The sequence below is a fragment of the Tachypleus tridentatus genome, chromosome 1 (assembly GCF_004210375.1).
Source record: "Tachypleus tridentatus isolate NWPU-2018 chromosome 1, ASM421037v1, whole genome shotgun sequence".
Lineage (NCBI taxonomy): Eukaryota > Metazoa > Arthropoda > Merostomata > Xiphosura > Limulidae > Tachypleus > Tachypleus tridentatus.
The window spans coordinates 142468934-142495348 of NC_134825.1; the positions used below are offsets into that span (position 1 = coordinate 142468934).

General features: G+C 35.1%; 1 long non-coding RNA gene across 17 annotated transcripts in view; it reads left to right on the forward strand.

Annotated features, from left to right (window-relative positions):
- LOC143225857 (uncharacterized) overlaps window positions 1–26415 on the forward strand; it is a 128924-nt gene that overhangs the window by 24564 nt on the left and 77945 nt on the right. For 5 of the 17 annotated variants that reach the window (XR_013014117.1, XR_013014120.1, XR_013014156.1 and 2 more), the window contains one exon: window positions 4762–5054. The exons of 9 other annotated variants lie outside the window; for them this stretch is intronic. This is a non-coding gene — a long non-coding RNA (uncharacterized LOC143225857). Of the gene's footprint in view, window positions 1–4761; window positions 5055–14488; window positions 14640–26415 lie in introns of those variants that run through there. 3 more of the 17 variants (XR_013014137.1, XR_013014180.1, XR_013014166.1) reach the window with 2 other exon arrangements.

A 26415-nucleotide genomic window follows, 5' to 3' on the forward strand; every position in this document is an offset into this window, starting at 1 on the left:
ATTCCTGTACGTGGTGAGACCTCTCAGAGAAGGTTCTGTCCTTTCAGTTTACCTCCTCTGGGATCTAAACATCCAACCACGTGTTTGCCGTGCATGGCGAGCGTGAAAGGAAGGATTTCGACACCCTTGGTGGCAAGAACACAGTTAGCTCATTGCGTAGATTTGTGCTTAATTATAAAGAAATCATACCATTTTGAAATAAAAGAAAACAATCGTAGCTAAACTGACATTCGCGAATTCACAAAAAGAGTTAAATAGAAAACAATCCCTCACGATATATTTTAACATTTATTTTTACTAATGGATAAGTCAATTCTATAAAGCTATGATTACTCAATAAATTAGACATTAAATTGACAAATTGCTGAAGCGAAATAGGGCATTAATGTAAGAATGGCAGATCGTTATTGTAGAAACAGACATGTATTAATGTGATATTAGTTTTGTTTTCTAGAATTTCTTAGGAAACGATAATTTCGATTTAATTAAGTTTTATATTCTTAAATGATAATGCTACTTATTTTGATATGAAGCTATAATGTAGTAGACTCCTCCTTATGTAAAATCACTATTTTATGTTTATGAAAAGGTACTTCAACTTGTTCATAATAATTTGAATCATTAATTACTTTTGAGATATTTAGGCAATAATTTAAGAAATGAGATATTTTAATCATGAAATGTCTTTCATATAATCTAGTAAATTTTAGAGTATTTCATTTTACAACTAAAATTATACAAGCGGAAAAGATTTTGTATTTCCGTCTCGTCTACTAATTTTGTACTTCTAATATACATGTATCTGAACATCACTGAGTACACATCTATTTCATTTTAATAGAAATAAAGGTGTTTAGTGTCACTGAAATGAATAAGATTTTTCTGTATTTAAACATTTTAACCATTTGTATTATATAAAACTGAATTGTTTCGGGTTGTTGTCTAATTATTTATTTGCTGAGTAACTAGTGTTTAGTTACATCCACTGAAGCCATGTGATGCTAAATTTGAGATCTTAAAAATTCTTGAATAATTAAAACTTTAACTGAGATATTCCACTGTCTGGAAGCAATTTTGGAACATACGTTAAAGAGAAATATTTGCAACGTTATGACAAAGTCATTGTATGGTTTATTAATGCAGAATAACTTTTTATTTTAAAATAACTAAGATTTATAAAATTACCAATTCTAACCGGCGACTGTACACTTCAAAAATAACCGTGCTGTATAATATTTCTTATAAAAGGCTCTATCTAAATGCTGTCGCACAACACTCGTCTATGTCTAGTATATACAATTCATGTTGTGTACGAGAATGATGTTTTTCCAAAGATCGCTTAAACGGTATGATTGCAAAGACACAAACAAAATCCAATGACTTTAACCGTAACGGTTGTACATGGAATATTATGAATATCCGTTTCATTCCTCATCTGCTTGAAGTATGCAATGGCTCAACGGATACATTATGAAAACAGCTTGTACATATGTGACCTGTGTCACCTTTTCAGGCAGAAATCCTTCTTGATTACATTTTAAACAGTTGTCTTGACCACGTTGATAACTTTTGGCTACTGACCTTTGAATTATGACTTATTCCGGGTCTTTCTAAATAGTTCTGATTGTATAAGCTGATCCATACTCCTTTGTTTTCCAACATGATTAAGCCGTTTACAACATTCTCAGACTCTGCTATCAACATGCCACTATGATCTCGGTGTATAAATATTTTGCCTTGGAAAGGACTATTCCATACCCTTCCCAAAATCTATTAATTTTCTGTGTTTAGCTTCTCCTCCCATCAAGTACATAAGTTATCATGGACTCTACTTGTTAGGAAACTTCTATTGGTCGAACTGTCTTTATAAGATGTATATATCGTACTTCATTTTTAAAATTCAATTTCAACAACACTACTTTCGACCTATAATTTGGTTATTACCATAAACTTCAATTACTGTAATTGATCATTTGCTGCTAACGATTAGCCTAGAGTACACTTTCCTACAAGTTAGTTTTATTTTGATTGAATTCTCTAATTATGTCTTTTCTAGACATCTCTTTCTGTAAGATTGCTCATCGAACATGCTCGCCCTTTCAACTATGGTGGCGTCATAATATGATAGTCAATCTATAAGAGTTTTCAGTAGGTGATGTTGCCTAGATGCTTTTCTTGTGCCTGTTAAATCAGGGACGGCTAGCGCAGATAACCGTCTCGTACTTTTGCGCGAAATTCCGAACCAATAAACTAACCAAACCATAACATTGATTTTATGAAGTTATAACAGTTTCAAACACGTGTAGCAGTATTTTCTAGTCACAAAAGGTTTGTTTTACAAAATGTGCCCTTATAAATTAAAACAAGTTACTTAATAGTTGCGAATCTTTAAATTATTTTACGCGAGATTAGAGTAAATTGGTCCGGTATGACTAGGTTGTTAAGACACTCGACGCGTAATCCGAGGGTCCCGGGTTCGAATACCCCTCACGCCTTTTCAGACCTAGGGAAGTTACCAACTGTTTATAAGTAAAAAGAGTAGCCCAAGAGTTTAGGGACGGCTAGCGCAGAAGCCCAAGTGTAGCTTTGCGCAAAATTCAAATTAAATCGCTTTTTATTAGCTATATTCTTTGTATGCTAACAACAACAGTCGTGGGGCGCGTGTATAACCGATTTTCAACTTGATTACTCAAGATCTCTACCAGCCTACCCCCCAAATTGAAATTATTTTGTGCAGAATTAGAGTAAATTAACTTATGTGACGTTAGTCATGGTTAAATATATCATTCGAAAGGGTTTGGCTTTTTTAATTGGAAACTGTAATTTGAACTGAAAGTTTTGACTTAAACGAAAGAAACAAAAAGCAAAACTCGAAGCCGTCCTATGAGCCTTTTACAATGCTTTAGTGAATACTTATTGTATAAGTTTAAATTTATTTCATGACAAAGTATCTGTTTAAAGGTATACTCACGTGAGCCAGCATACAGGGAACTCTTTTTCGTCATACGTTTTACTGTTTTAACCTAGCATGAGTACTCTTTCATAGATTGCGGGCGTCTTTTGTGAACATTTAAATTTATTTAAATAGGTCATAAAATATCTTGATGATTATATAGTACCGGTTTTAATGACAGTGTCACTAATTCTAGGATTTTGGTAATTGATGAACTAAATATGTATAATATAGTCCTCTTATTGTTTACAGCCTCGCAAACAAGATATTTCAAAATAATTGAACTGTTACACAGTTTGTTTGCTTTTATAAACTAGTTAAAATTGTTTCTGCCAAACACTTAATTAGATACACATTCTAGGCCTGATTTCGTAATACCTAAAATTATTTTTTTGCTTTAAAATAAATGAGTTACTTTCCAGAACATGCAATTTTTTTTTGCTTGAAAACGTATCGATGAAATTAGGAAAAGAAATGGTCTCTACATCTATTTAATTAGTTATTCAATAGATGGCTCCCCAGACAATATAAATGAAAATCAAATCGTTGTATATTAAACATAAACCGAATTGATAATAATAAAAAAAAGTATTTGAAAATAATTAATTTGTCAGAAGTGTTTATGCATAAGTAGAAAGCAGACGAATAGAAACTCTACAAAACTAGTACAAACAACTACATTTTATGGAATAGAACTCTAAATCTTATAGTTTCATTTTGAAATACAAATTTAGAAAATCATTTTACTTAAACATATAACTAAATGCTAAACGAAAGAAACAGAGGTCCGGCGTGGCCAGGTGGTTAAGGCATTGGACTCGTAATCTGAGTGGCACGGGTTGGAATCTCCGTCACATCAAACATGCTCGCCCTCTCAGCCATGGGGGGGGGGGTGTTATTATGTGACTGTTAATCCCAATATTTGTTGGTAAATGAGTAGCCCAAGAATTGGCGGTGGGTGGTGATGATTAGTTGCCTTCCCTCTAGTCTTACACTGTTAAATTAGGGACGGCTAGCAGAGATAGTTCTCGTGTAGCTTTGCGCGAATTCAAAACAAACGAACGGAACACTTTGATATTTAATATTTGAATACATTTTCTTCCTAGACCAAACATTATTACAAAGAATTAATAGGACTTGAAAATATTAATGTATATTAAAGACTGGAAAGTTTTTGATAAACTTTGATTTAGTAACCTGTTTCTTTTGGCTTTTCTAATTATTATTATTTTTATATCTAAAGCAAATTTTAAACCTTAGCGTAATAGCAAGGTCGAACTATAAATAGCTTTACATAGAAAAACACTTAGATTTGTGTAAGTGAGATCTATTGGATGTATTCTTTGTCTTTATGTCTTTATTATAAAATGAAACAAAAATTAGATTTTTCTAATCCAGTCAAGGTTCATAATACGTTAATCAATTCAGTCATATTCTATATAAATAGTTTCTCTTGCATCTACTGTTTCAACATTACTTTTGCGAGATTCAGTAGTAAGAATATCACGTGCAATGATTTAAGCATAAATAAGTTTTTTGTTTAATAATCAACTATGTTATAACTGAATAATTTAGGCGTTAAATGACTTGTGTTTTAAAGGTAGCTTTATAGAGCTAATACACATACACAGTCACTCACTTATGCTTGTATAAATACAAAGGACTTATTTTGTTTAACTTCCAATATAGTAGTTAAGTTTTCTCATCCAATCTATATATATGTACAACATTGACCGGTGCCTAGTTTTATTTCTTTCTGCAATACACTGAAGTGCTTTTTACGTCCTAACTTCTTGTTGGAAATGTAGGAATAGAACACAGAACATCTTTCATTAGTGCATTATAGAAGAACTGGAGAGTGAAATGGTTGCAGCCAAGCAGGAAAATGAAGTCGAAAGCTGCCACTGGAGTAATTTAAGGAAAGAATCCGTGAAAGCTTACTGCATAGACTTTGACGAAAACACGTGGGAACAGATACTTAAGTCTAATTTAAGGCATAAAATGCATCACATTTAGCTGGTATGCATGAGAAAAATTGTATGCTTAATCTTATAAGAAGTGTTTTCAAAAGAAATAGGCTCTAGTAGAGCTTAGGCTTTCATCCACATTTACCGAGAATTTTTTGGTTCATACATGTTTGTAAACTTTCTTTTCACGTGAACAATAGAAAGCAGGAGAAGTGTGAAACCGGTGAAACGTGATCAGTCATTTACAAGGACCCGAGGTACGAGATAATTAACGGACAAATAGGACTTTCGTGTCAGCAAGATTGAGTAACTTACTAATAATTACATTAACATATACATTTTGACAGGTAGAAGATACATTACAACAATAATGTGTTTATAAAGTGGTTACAAAGTTTGTTTGAATATGATTATATCTAATTCCATGAAAATTAGTAAATCGTGCCAGCTAGGCCACGCATCATTACCGCGAACGAGTGAAATATTGTGTCAGACGTAATTCTGTAATATTAGCCTGGCATCTTCATTTTGTGATATTTGGGTATAGTGTTATACAGGAAATAAATCTGAAATTATCGGCAAAACACATGTTCCTAGAAGATTATGCAGAAAACAATTCGAACTCGGAGAAAAAAGAAACAAAACAAATATTTTATTAGAACTGTGTTTTTACTTGTTGACTGGGTGTCTTCTTTTGAATCCTACTAACTGCTGGGATGAGTTATCACGTCTGCATTGGATAACGACAAAAGGAAATGCTATTTACCTACCGTTAGAGTACGATATACTAAAATCGAACACTATATACATCATTGGTTATTCCAAGTAACGTCTGAACGGGGGAAAGAACCATTATCTTATATCGATCTGTACAAGTATTTGTTGTCACATCTTCAGATGAGCTCGCCCTTCCCTAGGGGAAACAGGCACAGGGCCAATTGGATATGTGTTATTAGCTGTTGAAGTGTGCGACGATCACTCGAGTATAAGGATAAATTTATGCTTGCGCATATTTTATATTTGTTTAATAACTGAAACAGTTATGAATTTCATTCTTAAAAGAAATTCAAGTCTTAGCTAATAGTGTATCTAATATCGGTATGAAATTTGTTCATTAGAGGAAAATATGCGAATCATTGATAGTTTTTCTCCAACTTTGCAATTAGTTGTTAGAAAAAATTGTTTCAACGTATACACATTTCAAGCGTGATGTATAAAATTGAAAATAGTTTCATTGCATTGCTGACTTGCTGTTCATTTGTCAAAGTATTAGTCTGATAAGACGAAGATTAATACTCAAAGTGATCAATTACAATAACATTAAGTCCTTGGAATAGACGTTATGGATTCACAAACCCCAGTCTATAACAACAAATCCTTAGTTAAACTTGTTTGGAGCAACTGATATTTTTTCAGATATATTCTTCTAATAACGAAATAAGTTGGTTTTGTCTTTGATACTAGTGTTGATGAAAGTTACCAACTAAAGAGCCAGACAGCGACAACTTGAATTTAAACGTGTCTAAATGTAACGTGTTTTAGAAATATATCGAAGACAATATTAATTACTCTTCTATAACGACCTGAACTTACAGCCGACGCCAATTTTTCAAATGTGTAATCAATTCGTAAAAACAAACATTTTTTATTTGTGCAACACTTGTGTGATTTATTGATGTTTCAATAAATTGGTGATCATATTCTATGGTGAAAAGTGTGTTAAACAGGCATGTCTTTATGAAAATACATTTATAACAGATATTATGATTTTGAAGTATAAATGATTAACATTTTGAGTCTCATTAAATTTATCTAGTAATTATATTAAAATATGTTCCTATAAACAAAAATTAAACAGTTTATTATTAAGTTATGTAACAATATTATACAAAAACGTGTATTAACAATAAATACATCATCTTTCTATAATGCAATTATGAAACAATGTGTGTCTGTCTGGTGTTATTTATGCATATTTGTGGCTCAGTTGTGTTGGCTATTTAAAAGTGGACTTTGAAGTAAAGTAAGAAAATAGCTTTGTGAAATACGTACCAACGAATTACACTGATATAAATTAGTTGCTACATATAAACAATATCAAGCTTGCATCTGTTTGTTTTGCTATAGTTTAAATCTGGAAATGGAAATACTGTAAGTAACTACCTGTTATAGCATTCATTGGAACTCAAGCATGCTCTTCATCAGGGTGGCAGCACACAGGTCAAGCGTGATAATGTTCACAGTGAGACGCTGCACCACCTCTCTCCTGCTGTTCTTCTGGTTGTTTCGAACCGGATCTGGCAGGAGAATGTTTTTACCGATTCTAGGTGCTGCGTTATTGACCTCCCTTTATCTACGTCTGGGAAGGATCGTCCAGTTGCTTTAACAAGTTAATCTCGAGTTAGATTCATGTCAGTGTTGAGAGGAAATTTCAGATAATTTTGTACTTTCAGTTTACCTCCTCTGGGATCTAAACTTGGTGAACCGTGAATGGGAGGAGAGGTCTTGATGATTGAAGGACCCAACCATAAAACAACACTTTGGCATTCAATTCCTTTAGACGGGTGGCTTTAGGTGGCTCTCAAGGTCAATCAGCTGGTTCACTTGGAATAGGGTCAACCAAGTACCAGTGTTGTACGTTCTCGACAGGTGTTGTAGACAAAAGTGCATGAAAACTGTTTTGGAGAGAGAGAGAGAGAAGGTAAAACTGTTTGCTGCAGTTCACTTCAATAAACGATTGAGGACAGACTGTAGTTGCCTATAAACATCATTATCAATGACTAACATGAGATGTGGAAGTCGTCGACATAGAGCCCGTTTGCAGTGGTATGAGGGAAATGTTCAATGATGGCATTAATCTTAACATTGAAAAGTGTGACACAGCCCTGAGGAACTCCAAATTTCTGTGGGAAAGAATGAGAATTAGTGGTTTATTAAAAATGGGCAAATGGCCATGCAAACCATATGAGTGAAGGTCTCGCAAATTACCATTCCTTCACATAGTATCGTAAGCTTTCTCAAGATCAAACGATAATGACGTACGATGATTTCACTTGAGAAAGGCTTCTCTGATTGATGTTTTAAGTCAAATTAGATGATCCAAGGAGGAATGCTGTCATAGTACCCACACAAAGTTGGCAAGAGGAAACTGTTTGGTTCCTTGAACTAAACAAGAACGGCATTAACCATCCTTTCTAAAATCTTGCAAAAATAGCTTGTCAAAGCAATTGGATGGTAGTTTGAGGGCATCTTGGGATCATTTGCAGGCGTAGTAAAAGATAGATTAATATCCCACCACCAAGCATCAGGAAAAGCATTATTCTACCCGATCACATTAAAAACCACCAAAATAATTGCAAGAGAGGAAGGAGAGAGATGGCACAACTTTTTGTATTGAATATCAACAGGTCTCACCAATGTACTGCCAGACCGATGAAGAGCAATTTTGAGATATATCAGTCAATATAAATGGGCGATTATAGTCATCGAGACGATATTCCAGAAGGAAAAAGCTTTTGCTCTACCAAAGTCTTGATAGCCATCTTACTCCTTCTCCTCTTTCTATTCTTTTGGTTACTTTTAACCAGATCTGGCATGCGAATTCGTTTCCTGGTGCTTGACACCAGGCTATTGTCTTCCCTTTTTCTAAGCCTGGGAAGATCCCAAGATTCATTCAAATCACCACCCAGTTGCTTTGAACTATCTCGGCAAGATCTTAGGGAGGATATTTAATTCTCTACGTTTTTGGTTCCTCGAATCAAACAACCTCCTCTCACCCACCCAGTGTGGGTTCCGACAACAGTGCTTCACCTGTGAATCACCTGATTTGACTTAAATCAGAGAAGCCTTTTCTCAAGCGACAACATCTTGTGTCAATATTTTCTGACCTTGAGAAGGCTTACAATACTACGTGGAGGTATCGCATTTTATGAGACCTCCACCAATCTGGGTGGCGCGACCATTTGCTCATTTGTAATAAAAACTTGTTTAATGGGCCAGCAATTCCAAGTCTTGTGGCTTCTACACTTTCTCGTTCTTTCCTACAAGAACTTAGTTTCTCAGGGCTGAGTCTTGAGTATCACACTTTTCAACATAAAGATTAATGCAATCACTGGACAACTCCTTCCTATTGCTAATAGACTCTATGTTGACGAATTCCACATCTCGTGTGTGTTGTCAAACACTGCCAAATTGTACGCAATTTATCTTGTCCTGGATTATATAGAAGCTAAGCAGTACTTGAATTGTGCTATTTATTCTGACTCGCTTAGCTGTCTACTGGCCTTGGAATCGCTTCACGTTAGTTCTCACCCTGTTCTTGCCGATATTCTAAACCGACTGGCCCATTTCTGTTTATCATCTACTTCTATCCAGTTCTTCTCTCGCGAACAAACTCATTTACACTGCAATTAAATATGTCTGTTTTGGCGTTATCACTGCCATGTCATCTGACAGTAATGGTGACTGTACAACAAACTCATCCATGCAGGGTCGTTTTCCGAGTATTTACTTTTTTTTTCAGTTTTATTTTGTTTTTCGTGGATTGGAGTTTCTATAGTGTTATGGTTGGGCTCCTAAACCACCAAGATCCTCTCCTCCCATTCACGAGTCACCATGCATGGCAAACAGAGGAGGTAAACTAAAAGTACAGAATCTTTTCTGGGAGATCCCCTTATCACGTGCAGTAATCTACCTCGCGGGATTTTCTATGTTATGGAGGACAATAAACTTCTGCAAATCATTAGAAATATTGTCAGACCTGGCTAATAACCAATTTTTTATGCCGGTTGTAGGCAGAGCCCGGATAGCCTAATGAGTCGCTTTTGTACTTCTCGACAATGTTGTACATTATATGAAGTATTTGTACGTTATATATTAAATGTTGTAACAACAATATAATAATATAATTTTTTATACGAAAAACAACAGCTCTGTTTGTTAAAGTGTCTATTGTCTAGGAAATTTTAGGCCTAATTTAGCCACTATAGATTTATCTTATTTACTGTATTAATACATCTGGAAACAAAGAGATGTGTATTCATATTGATAAAAACATCGCGAGTTATTTACTCCATATTTTCATGGTCAGTAGATTAATATAATATTTATAAGTATTAACTTGAATATATTGTTGTGGTATACTTAATTTAAATTTTAGTATTGATAAAATGATTAGATAAATAAGGAAAATATTTGTTTTTGTAATTTGATTACTCTCAAATTATTCTGTAGAACAGTATTAAGTATATTAATATGGATGGGCTTTTAGGTCGGTGTATTGTAAATGATGAAAATAAAACTAATAATTGAATTCATAAAGTTTGAAAAATCTTTGTTGTATAACTGTGTTCAACTCTAAGTAAGATTCGGTAAACTTTCACAATGTTAACGTTAAATGCAGAAAAAACAAAGCTTTAAATGTGATTACGTAACCCAGTGAACAATAAATAGTGAGTTTAAAATGACTCCTTGGATTTGTAAAATGTCATGGAAAGGTAATTGAAATTCATTCTCTGGTTCTATAGTAAGTCGTATTTCTCTACTGCCGTAACAACTAATTATTTTATATAGGGATACAAATATATTTTGTTTTGCGTACATCTTTGGGTGAGCAACGTCAATTAAATATACCTAACGGTCTTGTAAAAGGGTTTTACTATAAAGACAATAAATATGCAAAATGAGATTCTACCACTTCTACACTATTTGTAAACACATGTACATTAATATTAAAGTGTCGCATGTATGCAATCTCTCTTCTAAATATTTTTTTTTTTAAACTGAAAAAGGCGTAAAATAGTGCTTAACTTCTACCTGAAGCATAATTATACACAGGTTTACTCCTAACGCTGGACAGTTCACTAGCGATGGTGACACTGCCCACCTATTAAATGTTTTCAATTTTTAAGGGCCACTGGTGTTTTAAAAGTCAAGTTTTTATCTTACGTTAGACCACCGTTCTAACTTTACTTTGTAACAATTTTACTGTTTTCTTAATTTTTACCGATTGTTTGGCGCAGATATCCCAGTTGCTTTGCGATATACAACAATAACCAATAAATTCATATATTTACTGTTTTTTACGAATATATAGGGGTGAAAAGACCTTTTTAAACGTTTAATAAAGCATTAAAAGGTTAAAATACAAACCTTGTGTCAATATTTCATATATAGTAAACACTTAAACGATCGACCTTGATTTTATAATAAATATTTTAATTGTATTCTAAACAATCTACGGTTTCAAAAGCACACTAGATGTTTCAATGTCGATTCACGTCGTTTATGTCATCCATGTTCTGTTGAAAATGTTTAAATATTACGAAACTTTCACCAGTTAATTCTTGCATTACTTATAATTAATTAGATTACTTAATTATTAAAATACTTGTTAGTAATCGTAATAATGAATGTTTCGTGAATTAATTTGTGTATATTTAACTTCACAAAAACCTAAATGACGAAAAACCACTGTACTTAACTAGAGGCCCGGCATGGCCAGGTGGGTTAAGGCGTTCGAATCGTAATATGAGGGTCGCGGGTTCGAATCTCGGTCGCACAAAACATGCTCGCCCTTTCAGGCGTGGGGGCGTTATAATGTGTCGGTTTAAACAACTATTCATTGGTAAAAGAGTAGCCCAAGAGTGGGCGGTGGGTGGTGAAGACTAGCTGACTTTCCTCTAGTCTTACACTGCTAAATTAGGGACGGCCAGCGCAGATAGCCCTCGAGTAGTTTTGCGCGAAATTTAGAAACAAACTGTTTATATGGATGGTGCAAATTAGCGTGACTCTGTGAGTTCTACTATCATTTGTTTTGGTTCTGTGGTTGCTCTGAGAATCCACTCTACTATTTCTATGTTTATTGCCAAATTGTATGCCATTTGTCTTGCCCTGGATCATACAGAAGCTATGCAGTACACCAACTGTGCTGTTTAAACCGAGCCTTGTATCTTTGTGCTGGCTCTGGAATCACTTCACGTTAGGTATCACCCTGTTGGTGTCGATATTCAAAACCAACTGGCTAATTTTTTTATCTTCTCTCTCTATCCATTTTTTCTGTATACTAGACCACATAACTATTCATGGAACAATTTTGTTAATACATCAGCTGAGTCTATTTGCTTTGGAGCTATCACTGGCATGCCAGTCCCATACATGGACTGCTGTCCTGTAGTCAAGTTATTCTGGCTAGGCTACACATTGGTTACAGGTTTTAACTTATAACATTTTAAAACTGGGAGTGCTTCATCGATGAGTGGCCTTTGTGATACTTATGTCACAAAATCCATGTTTCACCATTATGCCGTCGTAACGACTCTGAACGACAGCACCATTTTAGAATTTTTTTTTTTCCACTGGTTTCACCATGAAGTTGGACAGTGTCATTGAAGTTGGACAGTTGGACGTTAATTGCGTTTTTAAATTGTTAAGGGCTATCGGCCTTTTAAATGTTATTTTAATCTTTTATTCGAGTTTTGATCATTGTTTCGTTTTAATTTGATTTCTTTTTATGTGCTATAATTACTTTTATTTTTTTATTTGTTGTTTGTCACAAATAACTCCAAAACAACCAACCACCTACTTTGTTTGTGTGCCAAATTTTTATGCTATTTTTTATAAACTGTATTTTAATTATTTTTTATAAGTTTTAATATGTTACCAAAAGATAGTGTTTTTGTATATATTTAGATATATTAAAATTTATGGTAAAATTTATATCTTTATTCTAAGGCCATGCATATAGCCTAATTTATCTGGAGTACTAACAATCAGTTCTAAGCAATAAGACTCCAAGACCTACCTTATGTAATGTTATTACGAAATCTTGACCCACAACATCTCAGCAGAAATTTGTTTCTTTTATGGAGTTGACTTGCTCAAACAGTTCTATGGTATGTGAAAAATTCACAAATTTATTGATATTTCACGCTATCAGAACGTGTTTTTGTATTTTCTTCATATAACTTAAACACCACGGTTTAAATGACAAAAGAAGGTGAAACACTCAAAACTAACTTGCCTAATGTTTATGATAAACATCCTGTCACAAAGTCTAAACCTAAGATCTAATTTGAGTAGCATCATTATGTAGGACTAATAACAATGCGTTTGAGAGAAAGTTACAAAAATGTAATGACAAAACTGGAAAACTCAAATCTAATAAAAAAAAATATACGAATTATGGTCACTAATCTCTAAGTTACATGTTATTATATGCTGCCAGGGGTCTCAAGATGTCTACATCAAACGAATAATGTCCATAAGCTAAAATTTAAAATGATTTTAAAAAAGTAGTATTCCAGTTAACCCTTGTGAACGTTTGAAGTATTATATGCATACTTAAGACAACAAAGTTATCAAAGAGCAACTATTAGGTACAATCACTGAAAATGAAAACTAGCATCAGTATTTAAACGAAATCCAAGTATGCACACCCGAAATAACGAAATGTTGAAATAAGTAGAACTTTTGTTACAGCGTATGCTTTACAGTTAGTTTCTGTCCATATAGTTAAAATATAAGAAAATCAAGAATTAATTACCGTTTAGTAATCGAGTAAAGGAATAAAAACAATGATTTTATATATTTTGCTGTTCTCAAACTCCTTGGGCTTCACAAAATAAGTTTTTTGTATGTTTTCGTTGTTATAAAGTATGTATTTTATAGTGCTTCACTATGTGACGAATTTACTGTTATGTATATATATTTAATATAGATGTTTGTTTCAGTTAAATGTATAGTAAGAAATGCATGGAACTTATGTTCTTAAATCTTTATTTCAAAATTCCCGCCTGTTCATTAAAGTTGTAGAAGATTCTCGAATGTAAGAATTAACAATGTACTATGTCTGTATGTAAATACTAGTAATCACCACTGTTGATGCCTTAGCTGAAATTTCTAGAAACTCTCTTCGCAAGCTTGTAAAAGGTAACCAACCCAACATGATGGACAGTATATATTTAAGTTTGCCATAGTTGGTATATTCTAAGCCTTGGAAGCTCTAACAGTGTTTAACGCTTATTAATTTGGAAATCTCAGACCAGAATCGTTTATGGATTTCAAACATTAAAAGCCATTCAAGTTCAGCAGATTAGCACTAGACGTTAGTATTTTTACGAAGACATTATATAATTTCAGCAGTGAAAAATTCACATGCGATCAGCGAAGAGCTTGCTATCGCCTTGTTAAGTGATGTGCGCCTATATCAACTTAAAATGAATTCGTTCATCGTGAATCATCGATCAAATATTGAGTTCCAGACTGGATAGAAAATTCCGTAGTGTTTATAAGTTTGCATATCTTTTGTATATGAATCATTATTTCTAATTACTATTATTATAAATTGTATTATTGTTTATATATTAAAATGTATTTGTATTAAGAAATAAAACTGTATCAAACTTGTTGGCAGATATCATAAAGTTGATACATCTCGAAATTTAATTAACTTCTAAATTAAAATTAAAATTTAACTCAGTTTCTGGTCACTTGAAATCGTAATACATAACATAATAAACTGTAGAGTCGTCCCAGATAAATTATAATACGATATACTATTTTGTTTTAGGTCAAATCTAACCAGCATTTCGGATGAACTATGGTGACTGGTGTTGTTTTAGTAGCTATTTTTGCATATACATTTTTTAAAGTCAGTTTCTAATTCAGGTTGTGTAAAATTTATCAAAAATCTAAAAATAAAACGGACTATTAGTCATTCACTTATTTGCCTCGAGTAAAAACAATCTAGATGCAAATGAAACTCATATAATCGTTATATATACATTCAGACACAAATATTTGTTAATGCTAATGGTGTGGATTTTAGATGTAACTGATGGCATCAATCATGCCTTTTGTTTAAACTCTTTTGTGAGTTATCCATGGATTAGGATTGTGGAATAAGGTTTGAAAATTTGCTAGTTCCATATCACCTATTTCTTGTTCGTTTTTCACATTTTGTTTGCTGAACTATCTATATTTTAAGAAAATGAAGTAGGATTTATTGCTTACTTTTGACGTGCAAATATATTATTCACAATGAAAAGAGAAATACAGGATGTTCGGAAAGTCACTGTGCACTTGTATATATGTATATGATTACAAAACTGCAGTGACTTTCCGAACACCTTGTAGATGTTTTAATCAGGTTTTTCATGAAGTTATAAGACTTTTAAGCAAGAAGAACTATTTGACATTAGGTGCTAAAGATCACAGAAATTGTTTAAAGAAAGTATATAAAACACCTAATTTCATATATCAAAAATCCTTATTGATTTTCTATTATAAACATATAAATAGGTTGAAGAAATTAATATAAATATTTATTAAAGATATGTCCATCTTTCCTCGGATATTAAATGTACTATATTCTCAGCTGCTAAATGAATGTGCTTATTCCAATTACTTTAAAGAAAGATGATGTATATGAAAAAATATATATAACCTGTAAAGCAACATGGAAAAGAATTGTCACTTAAATGAATTCCAAAGAGGACTGGTTGTAGAAGCCCAATTAATAGATGCTTTAATGATCCAAATTACTGAACGCCTTGGCAAGAGGAATAATATCAAATATTATTTCGATTCAAGTTCTCAAGAGTGCACTCTATTCGCAACATTTTTTAAAATTAAATTAGTTTGAGTAATAACTGCAACGTATCCATCTTAATACGGAGGCATTTATCTCAAACTCACATTTCAATTAATGTTCAACATCTGTAGCATATGACGTTGAACCTAGATAGAAGCAACAGTTCTCCGTAACTTAACTATGTATTCTACAATAAAATGTTTCTTATTACCATATTACCCCGTTTTGAAATATATTAATAAGTATAAGATGTTGTTTTTGAATTAAGTACAAAGCTACACAATGGACTACCTGTGCCCTGCCCACCACCAGTATAGAAAACCACTTTTTAGTGGTGTAAGTCCGCAGACTTTCCGTTGTGTCATTGGGGAACAAAAGATGCTGATCCCATAAATTTATGCACGATTTTAACATAATGTTTAAGACTGAATGTGTTAGATGTAAAGAGAAACAAGGTTACAAGTTATATTTGTTATCTATGTAGACTACAGAGCAACATGTGATAACATTTTGACACAATTTGGTCTTCAATCTATATGTAAAGAAAGTTTAGTTTGTTTTCAATTTTCACGCAAAGCTACACATGGGCTATATCCGCTAGACGTCCCTAATTTTTTAATTACTTATCTTTCTTGGCTATACCTTATTGATTAAAAAGTAAGGTGGGTTTTGGTTTGTTTGGAATTAAGCACAAAACTACACAATGAGCTATCTGTGCTCTGCCTACCACACGTATCGAAAGCTGTTTTTTTGCGGTCTGAGTCCGCAGACATACCGCTGAGCAGTTGGGGAGCAAATAATAAGTAATAATAAATATATAAACACCTTTGTGCAAATTAATTGAAACAAGACGGAAAATTACGATTTTTTTTCAGTTTTTTGCGTTTTATTTCTGAGAATCCAAAAATTACTCGCAAATTAATACATGATATGACCGCCTTTATTTTTCAGAAGGTCATTAATCTGCTTTGACATAGAGTCCACGAGTTGACTGCAATCTTTACTAATTTTTAGATCGCGGTACCACACCTCAATTATAGCCTCAATTAGCTTATCTTTCGTAGTACAGTCTTTTCCCCAAAGTCTTTCTTTACAAATTGCCCACAGATTTCCAATAGGATTTAAGTCCGGAGAGTTTCCAGGCCTGTCCAGCACCTTTATTCGCGTTGTAGTCATACAATTCTTCACAAGTTTCGATGTGTATCACGGAGCCAGATCTTGCTGAAAAATGCCAGATCCATTTGAAAATCTCTTTCAATTCCGGAACGACTCTTCTCTGCAAAATTTCGATGTACTGTGGTCCTCGCGTCATCCCTTCTACGATATGTAAGCTTTCGACGCCATAGTAACTGAAAACCCCCCAAAACATCTTCTTTACGAACTGATTGATGCGAGATTTTCGAAATTTCTCACCTGGAGATCTGCAAACATGCAGACTTCTTTGACCCTGTACGAAGAAATGAGTCATGTCACTGAATAACACCTTCCTCCATTGTTTTTTTGTCCAGTTCTTGTATTTTAGACCCCCATTGTACCGTTTTCTCTTCATTGAGTTGGAAGTAGTTGTTTTATGACAGGTCCCCTTGCCCTTCTAACGCAATTTCGAATGACGTAAGATTCCTCAAAATTTCGTCATATATCCCAAAAATAGATCGACCTTACTGCAAAACACAGTTAATAACGTCGTCTGTATGAAAAAAAAATCACTCTTAAAGGAAATCAACGGGTCCAGCGAGCTTACACCGGCCGCCATGCTAAAAATATTGTAAAATGACCATTTGTTTCAATTAATATGCACAAGGGTGTATATAACAACATATTATACCTACGCGGCCTTTCGCGAATATCAGGTATTTTTCGGCTGGCTGGAATTTGACAGATATAATAGTGGTTGTGATGCTATTAATAATATTAAAATGACTGTTCACATTACATTGTTATGCGAACATTGCTTTGCTTGGTATCTGATGTACAAACGTTATATTTAAAGAAAAATAAATAACTCTTCAAAGCTGAACTGGGTACATAATTGTTAAGAACGCGCATTCTGTAGATACGCAGCCGGGCATGGCCTGGTGGTTAAGGCACTCAACTCGTAATCTGAGGGTGGGGTGTTCAAATCCCCACCCACCAAACATGCTCGCCCTTCCAGCCGTGGGGGCCTTATAATGTGGCGGTCATTTCTATTATTCACTGGTAAAAGAGTAGCCCAACGGTTGGCGGTGGGTGGTGATGACTAGCTGCCTACCCTCTAGTCTAACACTACTAAATTAGGGATGGCTAGCGCTGATAGCCCTTGTGTAGCTTTGCGCGAAATTCGAAACAAACCAACTGTCGATACACAGATATTTTTTTTAATTGATAGTTTTTAGTTTATCATACCTGTTAAGTTTAGGAATATATTCGAATATCAAGTTTTCTCAAGAGTTGTTTTTACTAAAGGTAATTAAAAATTATATTTTGTAATGCAAATATTGTCGCATAAAACCCGTCGCATAAAATTTTATATATATATATGGATTCATTGTAAAGAACAAGTGGTAGGTGAAAGGGAACTAACTGTGAGTTATACACTGCTGTTGATATAAGACTGCTTATATTGTAAACAGTTCTCATAACATAAAATGAAATAATTAGTTTATTATCCCTTATTTAAAATGTTATTGTATTCCACCATTTATGAATTGTGATTTTTCGAAATTAAATAACAAGGGAATTAAATGTTTTATATAGAGTCGCGAGTATACTGTTCTGTATGGCATGGTACAAATGGTAATGTTGGACTAAATTCATGCGTAGTTATACATCAGTGTCAGTTCCAGCCAGATGATTATTAAAATTCCATCAAAGTAGTGCTGCAGATGGAAAGCTGTGACATCTGTTAATTCCATTACTTTAAAGATTAACTGTTGGCGTTAATTTATGATACAAACTTGAGTAGCCAATATGCACATAATTGCTTTACTTGTAATCCTAAGTAATCCATGGTCTCTGAAATACGGGAATCAGATTCCCAGTGTTCTTAGGATTATATTTTTAATTTTATAAATCAAATATTCATGTCAGATTCAGACTTAATTTTATATATCTTCAATATTTTGCATAGTTTCTATGGATTATGTAAGCTCAAATTTTATTATACGTTAGATCATAAATTTTCATATAACTTATTTGTCGTGCAGGCAAACTCGACAACAACAATTAAAAAAAAATGAATGTATTCAAGTTTTGAGAATGGTTCAGAACACCAAAGATAGAAATAACAAGTGAACGAATTTACATTTTTAGCTAACAAAAATGTATCATTATTGATTGTGCTTTTTAAAATACTTATCCATGTTAATCATAACGTTATATGTAAACAGATAAAGCTGACTTCTTTTAAGATTTGCAGAATTTCACTTATACGTGAAAGTTCTAATTTTTGCATTTTATAAGACGCCGAGAATTCCATTATTTTGATTAATTAAGCAAGTCAAGAACTATAAGGTATGGAATCAAGTAATAATTTCTATTAGAACTGTGGCTCTACCACTTATCTAATTAGGTTCTTGAATTTCACATTAGAAGGGCCTTGTAAATCAGAGGAATTACAGTATGCTATATTTTAAAGTTGAAAAGATAATTATAGCCGTATAAAATAAGAAAGTAATTAATTTGTTTCTAGAAATTTTGCGTATTTTTGCCACTACTTATCAATCGATGAACTAGAGGAAAAGCAACTACATAATCAACAGTATCTACTATCAACACTTGGTATCTTACTTCTACTCGTATAACCTACCCATAGTCCTAAAGCATGGGTCATGTTTTTGCGACAACAAGACACGAACCATGAGCTTTGGAATTCACAATCACGGCAGACTGTACACTAGGCCGAGTCCAGTATAATAATATTGATAACTTTCCCTAACAAATAAGTAATTTCTTTAAGAAACAGGCCAAGCCTCGAATCCTGTTTACTGATACCACATTAATTTCTCCTTACTAGCATATAGCAATAAAATTTAAAACGAAAATGTACTTGGTAATTAAGAGCCTGTAGAAAAAAATGAGTAACTATTTAAGAGGATAATAACTATAACAATGCCATCTTAGAGTGTTAGCTAGTAAGCACCGAATAGTCCATTTAATTTTCGCTAAAAATCTAAATAAATTTAATTTGTTTGTTTGTTTTTTAAGCTAAACACAAAGTTACACAATGGGCTGCCCACCACGGGTATCGAAATCCGGATTCTAGTGTTATATGTCCGAAGACGTATCGCTGTGCCGCTGAGAAGTGTGCATAGTTTTCATATAGACAAATGAACCATGTGGAGTCCAGAAAGTTTGGCAAATTTAAATGGTTCTATAGTTTTATGTTTTCCTGATAAAAAGAGGCCCAGCATGGCGAGATGAGTTAAGGCGTTCGACTCGTAATCTGAGTGTCGTGGGTTCGAATCACCGTCGCACCAAACATGCTCGCCCTTTCAGCCGTGAGAGTGTACAATGTGACAATCAATCCCACGGTTCGTTGTTAAAAGAGTAGCTCGAGGGTTGGCAGTGTGTGGTGATGACTAATTGCCTCTCCTACAGTTTTACAGTGCTACATTAGAGACGGCTAGCGCAGATAGTTCTCGTGTAGCTTTACGCGAAATTCAAAACAAATAAACAAACCTAATAAAAATATCAGTTATTGTTTGTCGATCAATAGTTCCCCTCGGTTTGGATTCCTGTACGTGGTGAAGGGACCTCCCAGAAAAGGTTCTGTTCTTTCAGTTTACATCCTCTGGGACCTAAACATTTACTCACGTGATTGCCATGCGTAGCGGCTCGTGAAAGGGAAGAGAGGGTCCTGGTGGTTGAGGGGCCCAACACTAACACACTACTGTGGTCTTTAATTCTTGTAGACGGGCGACCTTAGGTGTCTCCAGGATCAATCGACTGGTCCATTTGTGCTAAGGTCAATCAAGTACCGGTGATGGATGTTGTTGACGGGTATGGTGGATATTGAGTCTGATACTGGTGTTTGGGTATAATGCTCACGAAATCCTGGCGTTGCTGCTGTGTCCTTCTTTGGCACTCTGGTGAGTCCCCTCGTAAGCCTTTCTGGTGGGTGGGGTCAGTGGGCACCAAAACATTCATTCTTTATTATGGATATCCCTAATCAAAATCTGATTAAAATAATGAAAACAGACCACAGGTAAACGATCACGTCTTGAAGATTCTGAACAGCGATCTTCAACACCTGTACTTTATTACATTCTTATCAGGCAAATAAATATTTAGGGCAAATGTCTCCCTTTTTTATTTAGAAGGTAGTAGAGGGACTTACTGACTCTACAGCGTAAGTCAAAAACTGTGTCCAGGGGACACCTTGGTGGAAACATTCACTCCAAAACACAGTGAACTCCTCTTGCATTCGAAGGCCATTGGGGATATACCGATTGAGGTTATCCCCATGCTACTTTGCATTCGTCACGAGGAGTTATTATTCACAGGGATTTTGAAGAATAGCTCAGGGTTGGAATTCTTCCCTGGTTTCTCCACCCAAGGGGATTTTCCAGTCAGGTGTATCTCCACTCCCGAACATGGAATTATGATGCCGACCAGTGTCCTATTTTTGATGCTTACATCACCACGTCCATCTTCCACCATCAAGGTAGGTTATTTTAATTGGAAGGTATGGCTATATATTCCGAACTCTTTCAGATATTTACAATATCAGCAGTTCGGTCACTCAAATATGTCATGTTGTGGTTCCTTGATGTGTGCTTGCAGTGGTTAGGACCATGATGCTTATGAGTGTGAAATATATCCTCTTTGTGTTAATTGTAGTGGCTCTCATCTTATCCATGCCTTAGGTGGGTGAAAGAAAAAGAGGTACAGCGTTTGAAAGTGGTTCACAACATTTCTTACCCTGAAACTTGAAAGTTACTCTTCCACTCCATCTTGACTGCTACAGTTGGAGTGCTGACAGATCTCTCCGTGGTTCTGAAAGAATCGCTTTCAAACCATGTGAAAAGTGTTTTGCCCTCCAAGGTTAAGAAAATTGATGAATCAACGTCAACACCAATCTCTGTTTCTACCATTACTTCCAGCAGATCCTCGAATCCACTTCTTTTTGTTCCACGTTTGGGCATTTCTTCAGGTCCATCTTCTTCTCCATCCCCGAGATGCAGAACGATAATTTGTTCATGCCTTCAATCACTGTAATGTTTTTCCAATGACAGAGACTTGCCCAATTGACCTAGGACAAGATCTAGAGAGATCAGTAGACCTCATTCGAGTAAAGAAAATAAAGAAAAGAGACGTGGTTGAAAACAAAAAGGCTCTCCACCGAATTCGTCTATACATAAGTAAAATATGTACTTTGATGCAGTGAAACTGTCGAGGTTTTCATGGGGTCTTCCTCATTTGACCCCCTTAAAATTAAACAACCTATTTGTTGCTGTGGAAAAGATGTCTAGGTTTTGGAGATGCACTGAGTAGCTGCTTGGACAATACAGTTAGTTACTAATGCTACACAATCATCTATCGATGATTGACATAAGATGGCAGGACCAAGTTCCGAGATAGCAGTGAAAGAGGGCCAGTTGGTCTGGTCCAAGTTCCACTGAGGCACACGGGTCAGGTGGCACTGACTACGGCCAATCTTTCTTAATATGATAGGAAAATGATTACTACACCGTGGATTGATGTCAACCTCCCAAAAAAAGCAAGTGAAAAGCAAAGGGGAGCAAACAGAATGATCTTTTGCAGTAAATGACTGACTGAGTGCATGAAAATAAGCGTAAGAGCCAGTATTGAAGAGAGACAGGTTGTGATTTAGGAGCATATGCTCTATAGCACGACCCTTCAAATCAATACTAGAACTACCCCAGAGGGGATTATGCCCATTAATATCCCTCAAAATTAATGAGGGGTTGGCAGATGCTCAATGAGGGTATCAAGGCCTGAGGGATGATAATTTTTTTCCAGGGGTAAGGTACAGAGAACAAACAGTGATGGTACGACACAAGGAGATACGGATGGTTACAGCCTCCAAGGGTGTATTCAATGACAAGGACCAGTTGGGCATCTGTTGACCAGCCAGCAATGCTACTCCCCCATGTTCTTTTTCTACACATGACTTGTCATTTCTGTATGAGTATTGTCAAATTTAGACTGTATTTGTAGGTTTTAAAAATGTTTCCTGTAAAGAAAAACATTTGGAATGATGAAAGCCAATCAAATCCTTGACGTCATTCACATTTAATTGAAAACCTTGACAGTTCCATTGGATTAGCGTGGCAATTTTTCTTTATTTTGGAGAAGAATTTGGCATGGAGACCTTCTTCTTGCGACTGCATTTTTTTCTTTAGTCGACGTGGGTCGGTCTTTTTCTAATGATCATCCTCTGGATCTAGTAGGCAGGTCAGAGTTTGTAGACATATGTTCCAGCGATTGAGGACGTGAACAAATAGGTTGTTTAATTTTTGGGGGGTCAGATGAGGAAGACCCCATGGAAACACCTGGGCTTGAACAAGGTGAAGTTGGGAAATGACTGGAAGATGTGGGAGGGACAGAGATAGAAGTAGATACTGATTTGTTAACTTTGTTGATTTTAGAGGGTACCAAATTAAGATGCGCTGTTAAGGATTTTGTAGGAGGCACTGAAATGTCTGTCTGGACTCCTACTGTAGTAGTAGAATGGATTACAACAGCATAAGTCCGAGATGGAATTGGGAATAGTCATTTCCGAGTCTCTGTATAAGTAATATTATGAACTGTCTTGAGACGTTATACTTCTTTCTCTTTCACCCATTTAGAGCAAAAAGTAAAATAGGAAGGTTGTAGACCATTACAGTTAACAGAATGCAGTTTTAGTTGGCATTTAAAACATCATTGTCTTTACTAGCACATGTTAAGGAACCATGGCAAGATGTTTTCAAGTGACCAAATTGTTGACAATGAAAACATTTAACAGGGTTAGGAATATAAGGCCGTACTTTAAAATTCAGATATCTTGCCTTGATTGTGGTCGGAGGATGCGATATTGTAAATGTTTGATATTAGAACATTTGTCGGCTCTATAATCTCGTCTGTACGAGTAAAAATTCGGCGCACGGCTTTAACATCTTGGCTGATGAAACCTGTGAGGTTCTCTTACTTTGAAATGATCTTTAAATTCTTCTCAACTATAGCTCCTCTGGAAGAATTCAAAGTAGAATGAGGAGTCACCTTAATGGGTATATTCCCAATGGCCTTCGACTTCAAGAGGAGTTTGGAATGTTGTGATGAAGCTATTGCTCCTAAAATGTCCCCAGACCGTAATTTTTTTACTGATTTAGGTGAGCCAGCAAGCCTTTCTAAACCCTTCTGAATAAAAAATGGAAACATCTGCCCTAAGAGTTTTTCAATTAAAGAATGTATAATTAAAAATGGCAAAACAGATTCAAGTTGCGAGTTCAACTGTACAGAGTCATCAATGCACAGTCGTTTACCAGTAGTGGGATTTTTCTCTATGCTGTCATGCTTGTTTATTTCTTATTTGAGAGGTATCCATAATAAAATATTTTGGTGCCCACTGACCCCACCCACCATGGAGCCTTACGAGGGGACGCACTACAGTGCCATATAAGGTTAGTGCAACGACGCCAGGGTTTTGTGAGCACTATACGCAAACACCAGTAATGTCTACTACATCTGTAGAGGATGTCCTAAGCTGGCGCTTAGTTGACCCTGGCCCAAATGAATTAGCCGCATAATCTTGAGGAGGGACACCCCGAGACCACCCATCTACAGGAATTCAAGGCTAAAGTGGTGTGTTGGAGTTAGACCCCTCAACCACCAGGATCATCTCCTCCCCTTCATGGGTCACCACATACGGCAAACACGCAGGTGGATGTTTAGATCCCAGAGGAGAAAACTGAAAGTAGAAAACCTTTTCTGGGAGGTCTCCTCATCATATACAGGAATCCACATTGAGGAGTAGTTACGAGTCAAGTGTAAAAGAGCACTGAACATTGTCTGTGCTTCCTCTTTCATCTTTTGGGGAGCAATTCGATGTTCTGTGCTGAAGATATACAGTGCTTTCTTTCGATCGAAACTGGACTATGGGTCTCTGGTCTGTTGCTGTGCCAGGGCCACTGCTTTGAAGATGCTGAATCCATTCATTATCAGGGATTTCGACTCTGCAAAGAGCTTTCTACATTTCCCCAGTCCAAAGTCTTATGACTTTCTTCACACCTCTGCTGTTTGCAACTGTATTTAATGTATGCTTCAAAACTTCGATCCTTATCACAGCATCCCACCTGTGGTTGTGTTTTCCTTACTCATTGGGCCATGCTATGGTTTGTTGTGGTTCGGTGGTTGCACACAGAATCCTTTCTACAGTTTCTGTGTTCACTGTCGAATTGTACGCCATTTCTCCCGCCCTGGATGATATAGAAGTTAAGCAATACTCGAATTGTACAATTTATACCGACTCCCTTAGCTCTCTACTAGTCCTGGAATCGCTTCACGTTAGTTCTCACCCTGTTCTCGCCGATATTCAAAACAAACTAGTTTATTTCTCTTTAATATCTACTTTTATCCAGTTTTTCTTGATACCAGGCTGCCTTGGTATTCGCTCTCTGATACCGCAGTTAATTCTGCCTGCTCTGGTGCTATCATTGTCGTGCCTGTCCTATACATAGACTACGGTTCTGAATTTAAAGGTTCGGCTCTGCGCCAGTTGGCAATCGACTTCTAAAGAGCAACATGATAACAAACTTTTCCAGTAAAACCCTTTATTGGACTTTGGCCGTCTTGTATCCCTAAGGATCAGAAAGAGGAAATTGTCCTAAGAAATTACACCAATCTCTGGTCTGAGTGATACTAAAATTACAAATCTCACATTTTACTGTCTTTCCGTCGTTATGACCATGAACGACAGCACTATTTTAAACATTTTTCCATGGATTCACCCTTGACATTGGGCAGTGTCATTGGTGATGGTGACACTGTCCACGTCAGTTGTTTTGAAATTTTCAAGGGACATTAACCTTTTAAAGTCTGTTTAAGGTTTTAATTGAAAAAAATAACTTTGCTTTGTTTTAGCATGATTCCTTTTTACGTATTTTAATAATTTTACGTTTATTTTTATTTTTTTATCACTTGTTTGGCGCAGATAGCTTAATTTCTCTGCGCCAATAAAGAATAAACCAACAAACTATTATAGAAATCACCTGCATTTGTTTGAGTATCAAACTTAAGCATTAAATAAAGAACCAGTATTATAATTTTGAGCATTCTTATTATATTTATATTTTTGGTTAAGCATATTCCACTAACAGATAATTAATTATAATGAGAACAAATGTTTTGAATTAAAAGATAATATCTAACATACCTACATAAACCTGTCACTAAGCTAAGTATTAGGAATATGAGAAATAAACTTTTTTTTCAGTTATACTAATAAGTTAACATTAACCCGTTGTTCAGTTTCAAAACACGTTATGTAAGTTATACCGAGAAGCTAATTTTTCTTTCAATAAGGCCTTAGAAATATTATTAACTTTAGTCTTTTTCATCTCTGCGATTCTCTACGTAGACTGGTTTAATTTTTATTGCAATCTAGAATGGTTGACTTACAGAAAATAATGTTTTTTACTTTCTCGTTATCAGCTGCTTAATGTCTGACGTATATTTGTTAATTCATTGAAAAATAGAATATTTGTTCCTGCTGTTGTGTTTTTCTGGGCAAAGCTACAAAATTAGGTGTTTGTGCTCTGTCCACCAAGAGTAGTCGAGCCCCGGTTTTCAGCGTTGCAAGTGCGTAAAACTATTTTTGACCCAATGAGAGACTAAAATCTTGAAGACTTTTGAATTATTGTCATTATCTTGTCATGCTATTTGGCTGTCCTTTAATTTTAAACTTCAAATGAGGATGTGTCTCT